This window comes from Dipodomys merriami, unplaced genomic scaffold, assembly GCF_024711535.1.
Source record: "Dipodomys merriami isolate MVZ:Mamm:240054 unplaced genomic scaffold, mDipMer1.0.p SCAF_33, whole genome shotgun sequence".
Taxonomy (NCBI): domain Eukaryota; kingdom Metazoa; phylum Chordata; class Mammalia; order Rodentia; family Heteromyidae; genus Dipodomys; species Dipodomys merriami.
The window spans coordinates 10,066,172-10,078,985 of NW_027204826.1; the positions used below are offsets into that span (position 1 = coordinate 10,066,172).

The 12,814-nt window shown below is 44.6% G+C and overlaps 1 protein-coding gene across 3 annotated transcripts in view; it reads right to left on the reverse strand.

Annotated features, from left to right (window-relative positions):
• The window catches only part of Entrep2 (endosomal transmembrane epsin interactor 2), a 161,435-nt gene that overhangs the window by 109,506 nt on the left and 39,115 nt on the right, over positions 1 to 12,814 (reverse strand). Inside the window, exon 1 of one of the 3 annotated variants that reach the window (XM_070043116.1) lies at positions 2,365 to 2,371. The exons of the other annotated variants lie outside the window; for them this stretch is intronic. The gene's annotated coding sequence lies outside the window, so the exon portion shown is untranslated. Of the gene's footprint in view, positions 1 to 2,364; positions 2,372 to 12,814 lie in introns of those variants that run through there. 3 annotated transcript variants of the gene reach the window in all.

Genomic DNA, 12,814 nt, shown 5'->3' on the forward strand with positions numbered 1-12,814 from the left:
CATCCCAAGCTCTCCAACAAACCTCGAGAGCCTCCTCTCACTGTTTGGGAATATTAAGTGTTCTGTCCACTTGGTTTTTCTTGGGTATGACTTATAGGGACCTGTCCCCTGCTCCTTCCTAGCCCCTTGGGCTGGGGCACCAAACTCAGTCACCTTCCTTCACATCTTGGAGATGTTTTCTTATCCTTTGTTTTCTTCTTTCTTGATGTGTTTCCTAATTTTGCTTCTTTGTTTCTTTGTTTTGAGACAAGATCTCACGATCCTCCTGCCTCAGATTCCCAAGTACTGGGATTACACATACGTGCCACAACACTTGGCCTTTTTTGTTTTGTCAGTTGTGGGGCTTGAACTCAGGGCCTGGCACTGTCTCTGAGCTCTTCTCTTCCACTCTAACACTTTGAGGCACAGCATCACTTCTGGTTTTCTGGTGTTTAATTGGAGATAAGAGTCTCATGGACTTTCCTGCCCAGACTGGCTTAGAGCTTCCATTCTTATATCTCAGCCTCCTAAGTAGCTAGGATTACAGGTGTAAGCCATCAGCACCCAGCTGGCCTTTCCATTTTTATTAACAAATATTAGTTGTCCACAGGGATTCACTTTGGTGTTTCTATATCTGCATAAAGTGTAACCCACTCAAACCCAGCCACTCCATTGCCTCCTTCTCCCATTCCCTCTTCTTAACATTGTCAACAGGTTTCAGTTCTATTTTCCTTTTTTTTTCTTCCAGTCATGGGGCTTGAACTCTGGGCCTGGGCGCTGTCCTTCAGCTCTTTAGCTCAAGGCTAGTGCTCTACCACTTGAGCCACAGCACCACTTCCAGCTTTTTTGCTTATGGGATGCTGAGGAATTGAACCCAGGGCCTCATGCAAGCACTCTACCACTGAGCCACCTTCCCAGCCCCCTTCAGTTCTATTTTCTACTTTATTCACACCCCATAACCTCTCCTTGGTCCTCTACCTCCCTGATTCCAACCTCCAAATAGGCCTTTTATAGGGCTAGATTTTTTTTTTTAATGGAATCTCATTTGTTGCCCCAAGCTTGTCTCCAATTCATGAGCTTGTGTCATTCTCCAGTCTCGGCCTTCTGAGTGCTGGCACTACAAGTATATGTTAGCACACACAACTCTTACATTTAAGATAGTCCAAATGATTGTCCAAATGATTATCATGATAGTAAAAATTGACTATTCTGTATGAATAAGTGAAAGCTCCAGTACTATCTCCACTGTTAGCATATTTTTTTGTTCCAGACTCTGTATTAACTTTGCTAATAAGAGTCAGCTACCTCTGCATCTCTACTTAATTTCTGTAGCTGTAAAGCAAGTGTGGATACCTACTAGCATAGCTATCTCCTAACTTGACTCCTTGATCTAGTGCTCTTACTCATACTTTTAGAATTAGGTGGTTAAATTCCATTCTCTTCTCAAAACATTCTATTATGATTTTTTTTTTCTCCTCAGGACCAGATTTTAGACTTCGGACTTTGCATTTGCTCAGATTGCTTACTCACTGCCAGCACTCTACCACTTGAGCCATACCTCCAATTCCATCTCTTTGCTGATCAATTGCAGATAAAAATGTTATAGATTTGTCTGCCTGGGCTGGGCTGACTTTTAACTGTGATCCTCAGATCTCAGCCTTCTGAGTAGCTAGGATTTACAGGTGTGAGCCACTGGAGCCTGCCTCTGAAGACTACTTTGTGTTTCCAGGCTATATAAAATAATATAAGGAGAGTGGGAGGGGAAAAAGAGACTAGGAGGAAAGAGAGGGAGGAAAGAGAGGGAGGGAGAAATGGAGGAAGGGAGGGAGGGAGAAAAGGAAGGAAGGAAGGAAGGAAGGAAGGAAGGAAGGAAGGAAGGAAGGAAGGAAGGAAGAAAGAAAACAAGAAATTTTCATGTGGGCCACAATAGATAAGTAGATATATTATTTTGGAAACATAATTCATGGCTATTTTCCACCTAAATCTTCTCAAATCAAGATTGATTTTCTCTAATAGCTCTAGTCTGAAAAGACTGCTTATGAACACAAGTGAAGATACCTACGTCCGCCGCTTCTTTAATTGCATTTTCTGCAAAATGCTGCAATTCTATTTTTAATATCTGATTACACCATCAATGGAGCGATCTTCCACAAAAGCAATTATATTTTTCTCAGCAAAAAAAAAGAAAAGAAAAAAATTGAGGATGGAATACGTGGTACACTAACCACCGTAAGACTAGAAGCAATTTATAACATTTTAAAATAATGATTGGGCTCATTTTATCCCAAATTCACAACAAATGCGCTTTGAAGGCATACGATCACGGTGTCTGCTCAAAGCCTAAGTTGCGTAGGACCATAAGATGCACGGCGCCTGGTGTCTTACCAACGCATCAACAGTGCATCCGGAGCAGCCCGAGCCTGCGTCCCGCCGACCGCACACGGGCGGCGTTTAACTCCGCGTGCTCGCGTCCGCTCTGGGGCTGCGTGCAGACGCGTGTGCAGCGGCCGAGGGCAATCAGTCAGCGGCCGCAGAAGGGGCGGGCGGCCGGGAAACCTCGGGACTGACGGAGCCGGGCCTCCCCACCGCGAGTCACTCCAGGCTGAGCGCGGGCGCCACCTTGGCGGGTGCAGGCCTCGGGCGCCACCTTGGCGGGTGCAGGCCTCGGGCGCCATCTTGGCGTCCCTCGGGCTCAGGAGTCAGGCGCAGCACCCGGGCGCCATCTTGTTGCCCCTCGGGCGCAGCACCGGGCGCCATCTTGTTGCCCCTTGGGCGCCATCTTGGCGGGTGCAGGCCTCGGGCGCCATCTTGGCGTCCCTCGGGCTCAGGAGTCGGGCGCCATCTTGGTGTCCCTCGGGCGCCATCTTGTTGCCCCTCGGACACAGCACCCGGGCGCCATCTTGCTGCCCCTCGGGCGCCATCTTGGCGTCCCTGGCACACGGCTCTCTCCCGGCAGTGTTCTCTAGAAATAACACAGGCAAGCCGCGTCTCCTTTGCAAAATACCCGAGGCGGTGCCTTAGCGAAGGAAGAAGGTTTAACCTGCCTCATGGCTCTGGAAGCCCAAGGGCCACGTGGTGACGGCCATCTCGCTCACGGAGGCCCCGGACGGCACATCCGTGACAGGCGCCGGCGGCCGGCCGGGCCGTGGCGTCTCCCCTCCTCGCGCCCTCATCCGGGGCCTCGCCTGCCCGGCCTCACGGGATCGCAGTGACCGCGGCCACGCCTCCCCGCGCCGGCGACCCCTGACCCCGCGCCGAGGCTCGGGGGAGGCGCGCGGAAGCCACGCCCGGCCCACAGTTTCCTAAAACCAATAACCCATCCGACCACACATTGTTCAAAAGCGTCCGCAAGCCAGGCTCGCCCACTGCATAACAGAACCATAAAGAACAGGAAGAAAAACATCCTAAAAGCAGCAAAGGAGCGGACTCGGACTCACGCCCATACTCACACACACACATTCACACACATACACTCACACACACACACTCACACATACACACATATACATATACATATTCACACACATACACACGCTCACACATACACACACTCACATACACACATACACACACACATGCTCACACATACACATACACACACAGGCACATACACTCACATATACACATTCACACACATACACTCACATACACACATTCACACACATACACACACATACACACACTCACATATACACACATACATATACACACACACACAATCACACACATACACAATCATACACATACACTCACACACATACACACGCTCACACATACACACATACACACACACGCTCACACATACACTCACACATACACACATACATACACACTCACACACAGGCACATACACTCATACACACTCACACACACACTCACACATACACACACACAAGTAATGAATAGACTGCAAGTCAATTTCAAACAGAAATGTTGAAAACATTTTTTTAAGTCTTAAAAGAAAACAACTGCCAACCTAGAAATCTATAACCAACAAACCTTCCAAAACAGAAGAAGAAAAAAAAAAATCTAACGACAAGAATGCAAACCTGCACAAAAGAAAAGGAAAATGGCCCAGGGAAGAACCCAGACAAATAGGAAGGAATAGATGGATAGAATGAACAAATGAACACTGACTAGGACCAATCAGAAGCTGTGAAAGAGACAGACAGGTAATAGGGGTTTAGCACCAGAGAGAAAGATGAATGCTAATGCAGCAATGGGCAGTAAGAAAGCGGAGAGCACCACAGCCTTCAGGAAACTCAGGTCTTGGCTTCACGGGGCACCTCTGAAATCAGGCCAATTTGGTACAGAAGATCAGAGGGATGTAGGGGCTGATCAAGGAAAAAGATGAGAGCAAGAAAGTCAGTAAGATACTGGAAATAAGCTTTCGTGAGTGGCATTTGGCCAAATTGTAAAGGTCAAGAGTCAGAGTCTAATGATCAATGGAAAACCAAAGCAAGTGCCAACTTGAAGATAAGCAAAAGTAAGTTAAGGAACAAGCACACTACCTTGCACAGCTCCTCCATGATTAATATTTACATTGACATGGTAATACCAGTGCGTATACCAGGTAAACCGAATGTATAAAACATCTACTTTGGAGGGTGAGGAAGGGGAAGCAGAGGGGACAGTAAGAGTAGAAAGTCAGATTTTCATTGCCCTAAGAATAAGAAGTGTAAAAGGAATCCAGATGTGGTGGCACACTTGGAAGCTTGGGGAAGGAATATTACAAATTTAGGGCCAGATGGGCAAGCCTAGCAATACCCTATCTCAAAAAAAAAAAAAAGTCTAAAATAATGTCTAAAACTGGTTAATCCAACATTGAAAAAGCCTGCATCCTACTTAGAGGAAAAATTTGAAAATCTAGGAGACAAAAAGTGGGAATGTGGCTGTGTGGTAGAGTGCTTGCCTAGCATGCACGAAGCCCTGAGTTCTATTCCTCAGTGCCACATAAACAGAAAAAGCTGGAAGTGGCACTGTGGCTCAAGTGGTAGAGCGCTAGCTTTGAGCAAACAGCAGCTCAAGGACAATGCCTAAGCCCTGAGTTCAAACCCCAAGACTGGCATAAAAGAAGTACTTGCCACTGGGGTGCCAGTGTCTCACACCTATAATCCTAGCTACTCAGGAGGGTGAGATCAGAGATCAGTTCAAAACCAACCTAGGCAGAAAGTTCATGAGACTCTTATCTCCAATAAACTACTTAGAAAAAAGCCAGAAGTGGTGTTGTGGCTGAAGTGGTAGAGTGCTAGTCTTGAGTACTAAGAGGTTCAGGTATGGTACCCAGGCCCTAGTTCAAAACCCAGGCCCAACAAAAAATTTTTTTAAAAAGTACTTGCCTCTAAGCCAATGTGAACTATTGGGTTTCCTATTTTCTATTTGACTTAAAAAAAAAACTATGTACTTATTTTATTAGATGATACAAAAAATTAACATTAAAAAGAAGCTGACATGAATATCTTTATAGTTACGTAAAACTTTAAATGCCCAAACCACATTAAGTAATAATAGCCTCAATACACATGTGGAAAACAGCTCCTCTTTTCTTACTTAATGTTTTTTGAAAAACAAAGATGACTCTCCTAAAACATGTCAAAATTCCTGGATCTTTGTATTTATCACAGTTATCATGGGGAAAAGCTAAACTGGCAATCTTATTCTCAAATCACCAAAAGGATTAAGATCACCTAATTTCTTCAATGATTACTCCATGAATAAAAGACACTGTGTACTGGAAAAACAGCTAATAGCATGCCAGAAACTAAAGAGTGACTATTACGTGAAACCCAGGAAAATAACCCAAAAAGGAGCCCACACCAGCTACATAGCTCCCTGTGTGTTACTTCTCCAGCAAGTTCAGGATCCCATACACCCATCACCTGTCCCTCTAAAGGCTTGAACCCCACCATGACAGTCTGAGAAAGGCTTATGGAACTGAGCTATAGAAGGAAAAAAAATATTCAACCCTTGGATTTAAAAGGGGGAAAGAGCAAGTTAAACTGGGAGTCTGGAGAAAGAAAAGCCAACAAGCTCATGTGTTAAATGGGAGAAGATTGAGACAGATAGATTCCTAAGCCATGCAGTAGTTCACACCTGCAATCCTAGCTACTCAGGAGGCTGAGGTCTGTGAATCAAAAGTTTGGAGTCATACCAGGCAGACAAATCAGAGAGTCTCTTATCTACAATTAACCAGCAAAATGCCAGAAGTACACATGTGGATCAAGTAGTACAGTGCTAGGAACAGTGCCCAGGCTGAGCTCAAGCCCCAGCACTGGCACAAAAAAGTGAGGGAGGGAAGGGAGGGGAGGGAGGTAAGGAGGGAGGGAGAGAGGAAGAGAGAGAAAAGAAAGGGAAGGAAGAAAGAAACAAAGGAATGAAAGAAAAAAGGAAGGGGGAAGGGGAAGTGGGAGGAGAAGGGAAAGGGAAGGACTCCTGGTGGCTAGCAGCCAAAGAACTCTGGGCTTCTGGAACATTCACAGTCATCAGTGGTCTGTGGCAAACTCTCCATTCCCACAATTCCCACCCCCACTTACGAAATCATCAGGAAATTCTTTTAGAGAAATAATACCTGGGTTTAGGTGACTATCAAGGAAGGTAGGTGACACAGAATGACAAGTTTAAGGGTTAAGTTTAGGTGACACAGGGCAGTGATCAAGACAGCCCCTAAGCATGGGAATGTGAATGGAGCACACAATCTAATGAATGAAAAGAAATTATGGGGAGGGCATTGGACATGAGGACCAATGAAATCAGAGCCTGATGCTGCCATCATTTCAGATCTGGTAGGGCTATGGGGCGCTGGCGATGGATGTGAGAGGCCCAATTGGACAAATAACTTTAGAACAGGTGACAATGCTTTCTATACTGTACTAGGTTCTTAAACACATAGAGACAAGGTTCCAGTCCGTGAGATTTGCAGCAATGACAGAGCGCAGTTCCCTTCTGGAAGAGATCCAGAGCCTAGCAGAATAGCAAACTCTGACAAGCCTGAATTCACATCATGGCAGAGAAAACAGTTCAGCTTCAAAGAAGCAGGCCTTCCCCAATGTGACCTTGGAACCTTTATGTGTTTTTTTTAAACTCAAAATACATATTTAACATCTTGCATAAGTAATCACTTACTGCACATGCTATAGGAAACGTTGGCCAAGAAATTACAGTGGGAATTCAGAGAACGACTTTCCCCTTCAAAAATGGAAATGGCTTTTTTTTGACTATATAAATAATATACACTTGTGTTGCTAAATTTAGGTAATCTGAAAAATTACAGGGAAGGAAGTAAAAATAGTTAAATGTATAAATGCCTAGATATTTTTTTCTCCTATTTTAAAAGCTCATTTGTTGCCAGGTGCTGGATTTGAGGATCACGATTTGAAGCCAGCCTGGGCAGGACAGTCCAAGAGACCTCCAAGAAGCCACCAGAAAACTGGAAATAGACTTGGGCACCAAGTGGTAGAGGCTAGCTATCTTTTGTCTTTCAGAGGGTAAGTTAGAGATGTCACTGCTTCCATCACTGACAGATGGCTCTTCCAGTGGCTGGTTTCACTCACCCAGTTCAAATGCTACCAGCTCAGAGAGACCTTTATTAGCCCCCTTCCCACAAAACCTCAGCCCAAAGCAGAGCCTGGACCCCCTCTGTGACTTCCAGTTCTAGGCATATCATCACAAGAAGGGTTTTCTTATGTACTCACTCTCTCTCTCTCCTGAGCAGAATGTGTACTCACCAAACAGTGGCCCAATCTATCCTAGTCAAAGCTCTGTCTCCAGGTTCTAGCAAAGTACCCAGCACACAGCAAGTAGTATGATCATTATGACAGATGGATGTGAATAAGTGGGTGAATAGGTGGATGGGTTGGTAAGTGGTTAGATGATGGATGGATTGATAGATGGAACAATGAATGGAAGCATGCATGGATAGATGAATGGAAGAATGGATGGATGGATATATGAATGGATGGAAGGAAGAATGAATGGATGAATGAGTAGGTAGATGGATAGATGGGTGGATGGATGGGAAGTGGATTGAGAGGTAGATGGATAGGTGGATAGATAGATGGTTGGAAGGAAGAATGGATGGATGGATGGATGGATAGATGTATGAGTGAGTTGGTAGGTAGATGGATGGATGAAATAGGTGGATGGATAGGTGAATGGATAGATGGATGGATAGGTGGATGGATGGATGGATGGATGGATAGATGAGGGAGATGGTAGGTAGATGGATAGGTGGATATATGGATGAATGGATGGGTGGAAGGGAGGATGAATAGATAATGTAGAGAGAGAGTAAGGAGAAAGAAAAAGAAGGGACATAGAGGGAAATGGAACCAACTCTCACACTAACAGGTCTAATCTATTTATTTTTACTTTTCTTGGGTGATCTCCCCATTCCCCCAAAAGCCAATGACTCAACCTAAATCATGGATAGATGGATGAACCAAAGAAGACAAGGGAGACAAAGTAGGCAGGTCCTTGGGGGCTCCCGTCCCCCTACACTCCCCTCTCCCCAGTGCCCTTTCAATAGTTTCCTTTGCAGACCTTGGCCAAACTTGTTCCTCAACACACCCCATTATAATTAAGGACTGATGATGCTTAATGTGGGCCCTAACTACTATTTGGGTCTTGGATCTACGTATACCTATCCACACAAGGATCTTAAGAGAGAGCTATCAGAATGACCAAGAGTTTTCCCAGGCCAGGTCAGGAAACCTGCATCAATTCTCACTGGCAGTGACTGGAAAGCCAGGTTTGGATGCAGGCCTTCTGGCTCTACTGTCAGTTTTCTGAACTACCAGATGATTCTCCTTCCTGCTAGGAACCATCTCCTTACACTGTTAAGTTCTGGATCTGGAAACTGGGTCCCCAGTAAACAGGATGGTGCCCCTAGTGGCCTGAAAACATCATGGCAGCAGTATACACCTACATGGGCTACGTGCCTAGTTGAGTCCTTGTAGGTACAGCTTTATTGTAATAGAGAATTCCACATAACATGCCTTTTTGAATCTAAGTTTTTTAGGAGACTGGTCCACTAAGAGTGCCATCCTGAACCTTTTGCAAATCCAAAACCAGGCTGGGTGCCAGTGGCTCACGCCTGTAATCCTAGCTATTCAGATGGCTGAGATCTGAGGATTACGGTTCAAAGCCAGCCCAGACAGGAAAGGCCGTGAGACTCTGATTTCCAATAAAACCACTAGGAAACCGGAAGTGGTGCTATGGCTCATGCAGTAGAGTGCTCGCCTTGAGCTGAAGAGTACAGGGACAGCGCCCAAGCCCAGAGTTCAAGCCCCACAAATGACAAAAAAGAAAAAAAAAATCCAAAACCAGGCTTTGAATCATCCTAACTAAAAATTGGTCATATACCCCAGAGACATTTTGCAGGCATGCTTTTAACAAAACTTAAAATCTACAAAATAAAGTTATATTGGACTTTTTCCTTTTCTTTCTTTCTTTTTTTATTTTTTGTTGTTGTAGTGGTGGTTTGAACTCAGAGCCTTGTGTCCTGCTTGGATCTTTGTGTGTTTTTTGTTTGTTTGTTTGTTTTTTTGCTCAAGGCTAGTGCTCTACCAACCACTTGAACCATGCCACAAATTCTGAGTTTTCAGGTTAGCTGGAGATAATAATCTCACAGACTGGTCTGCCTGGGCTGGCTTCAAACCATGATCCTTAGATCTTAGCCTCCTGAGTTGCTAGGATTACACATGTTTGAAACAATTTTCTTTATAGTATTTTTGGACCTAGACAATGATTGGTTTGACTGCAATCTTATAATTGTGGCATCTGTAGATACAAAATGTATAGAACACAGCCTGAGAAAACAGCCAATAAACAAAACAAGTAAAATAAAATTTATCCATACACAGCTTAAATTACAGTTCTCAGAGGAACAAGGAGAAAAGGTAGATGCAAAGAGATCCATTTACCTCTCACTCCAAGTTTAAGAATCCTCCGTTTTTATTCTTCAAGTTAATGAAATGAACACCAGACTGTGCTGATTAGAAAAGTCTGGAATAATGGAAGACTCAAAACGCATTTGCATTTCCTTTCACTGGGAACAGGCTAAATATGATAGTTAGAAAAACCATGACAAATTGCCTGAGATTTTGGTCCTTTGTTGCTTTAAAATGGCTCTCTGGCTATAATACACCATATCACTGGAAAATGTGCTTACCTTCAAATGAATAGGCAAAATAGAGCTTGTTAAATATGAAATTAGTGACATGTTCTCTCAATACACCAACTTTAATTAGAACTGTAAAGACTTCTTACAACTCCAGCTGACTCCTGAACATTCCTGCTTAGAATTACAATTCAATTGTTTTTGCAATTAGAATAAATTCCACCCCTGTCCCTGGTCCTCACAGTCATGGAAGTGTTTTCCTCTCCTATTGAGTGCTCACCACCACGTCACTTCTCTAACACTCTAACATCTGCTCCAAGTATTTCCACTGTGAGCTACACTGTAAATTCTGAGATTAGAATCTGGGTCCTCAGCACACACAGCTGCTAATAGCAGTTATGAGGCTCATGTGGAGAACTGCGCCCCTAGTGGTCTGAAACCAACATGGCAGCAGTGTACACCTAACCGAGGGCTTCTGGGCCTGGTTCAGTTCTAGTCTCAGATTCACCTCCTCCATTTCCAGCTGTTAGCTGTGGCTTCCTCAGACCCTAGGATGCCCAGTGCTGGGAGAAGTCTTCAGCCAACCCACAGGCCTGAAGTTGGCCCACTCTGCTTGTCCAGCCATGACTCCTGATTCTACCCTCACACAGGAATCTACACAATCACCTGTTTTTCACCTGCTCACACACCCTCCCCTAGCAGGTCTCAACCTGGTGTTGGCACTGCTTTATCTAATCTCTCAGCAGAAGCCCTTAGACCTCTAAGCAAAAAAAGGCTGAATTTTCTTTTCTTGTGTTGGTAGGAGGGCTTGAACTCAAGGTCTTGCACACTTGCTTTTTTTTTCTTAGTTTTTTTTTCTCACAACAGATGCTTTACCACTTGAACCATGCCTTCACTTCCAGCTTTTTCAATGAAGATCAGTCTTGCAGATTTGTCTGCCTGAACTGGCTTTGAACCACAATCCTCTTAGATCTCAACCTCTTGAAGTTAGAATTACAGGCGTGAGCCACCGGCAACCAGCTCATGACTGTGTTTTCTTCATACCTGAATCTCAAGCATGAGAGGTCTCAAATCACGTCCATAGGGGCTACGGTATTCAACATGTCAGACACAGCCCCACAGAGAGTGACAGTAATCATATTCTCCTAGCAAAATAGAATGGAGAGGCCCATCTAGCCAGCTAAAGAAGATTCCAGCCATCCCCCTTTCATGGGCATGAATAACCAGAACTGAACAAAGCAGGACCTGATTTACAACTGCAACTTAATGAATTTCCACCTTGAGGATCCTGCAAAACCAGTATGCATTCAGTAGAAGTGAGTTGTGAATCTCCATCTTTGTCTGGGCTAGTGATAGGCATATGGTACTGTCATGGAGAGCTGGGAAGCTGCAAGTAAAGCACTTCAGCACTGGTTTGTGATACTATGACCCCATCGTAAGTCAGGGGGCATGCGGCATCCAATGTAGAGTCATGCCTTGTCTCAGAAAGACCACAGATAACCCTTTCCTTTATAAACGAATGGACAAGGGGCCAGCCTGTGGCCCAGAGGCAGAATACGTCACCAGCGTAATCAAAGCCCTAGGTTTGAGCCCTAGCACCACAAAATAATCATCATCACAATGAAACAAACTCATGTTCAAAAAAATGCTTTTTGCTGGGTGTTGGTGGCTCACACCTGTAATCCTAGCTACTCAGGAGGCTGAGATGTGAGGATCGCAGTTGGAAGCCAACCCAGGCAGGAAACCTCCTAAGACTCTTACCTCCAATTAGTCACCAGAAAACTGGAAATGGTGCTGTGGCTCAAAGTCGTAGAGCCCTAGCCTTGAGCAAAAGAGCTCAGGGACAGCACCAGGTTCCCAAACAACCAATCTCCTTTGCCTTCACATACACCAGACTCCACAGGCAATTGGTCTGCATTTTCTTCTTAAAGCTGCTACTATTAATTCCCATTATCCACAAAAGACAGTCCAATTTATTTAATCACATTGAATCGTATTCTCTATCACATAACAGAGTTAAAAAGGCATTCTTCTGAGCCAAAATAAAAGAAACCCTCACCCTGGAGAAAGTCTCCTGTTGGAGTTTCCAGGGCTGGCCTCACAATTCAGCTGGTAGCTGTTAGACATTTTTGCAGGAAGAAAAAAACCTCCCTCGCCTATTCAATTCCATGGCCTGACCCTCAAGCCCATTGGACCTCAGAGACACCGAAGGAAGTGTTGACCAGAAAAACCCAGAGATTCCTACTCTGAAGAAGATACAGCCATGATTTGATCCTACTTCTGAACATCCTTACTACCCAAAATGCACCACCCTCCCAAATCAAAAGGTGCTTCATTTACCTACTTTATTAAGGTGAGATCAGTAGCCAAGCTCTGCTCAGCAAATGGCTGCAGGCAAAAAAAAAATGGTTCCCAGGCAATTCACTAACCTACCCCATCGGGCTTGGCCCCCAGCCTGCTTTATTTGTAACCATAAGACTTATTCATTCCCAATGTCACATTACAGATCTGTGTAACTCTTCCCTGCCTCTCCAAGACAAATGTGGAGCTTGTACCTAGAAATAGAGGACCCATCAAACCCACTGAAGGAAATAAAACATGGCATTGCTCTGGTTCTAGCTGGCATGCCATTTGAGCACATGTCTCAATTTTGAGGAATTCAGGAATTCCCTACAATCTTTCACTGGAGTCATACCAGCTTGCTGGGTTGCAAACTTT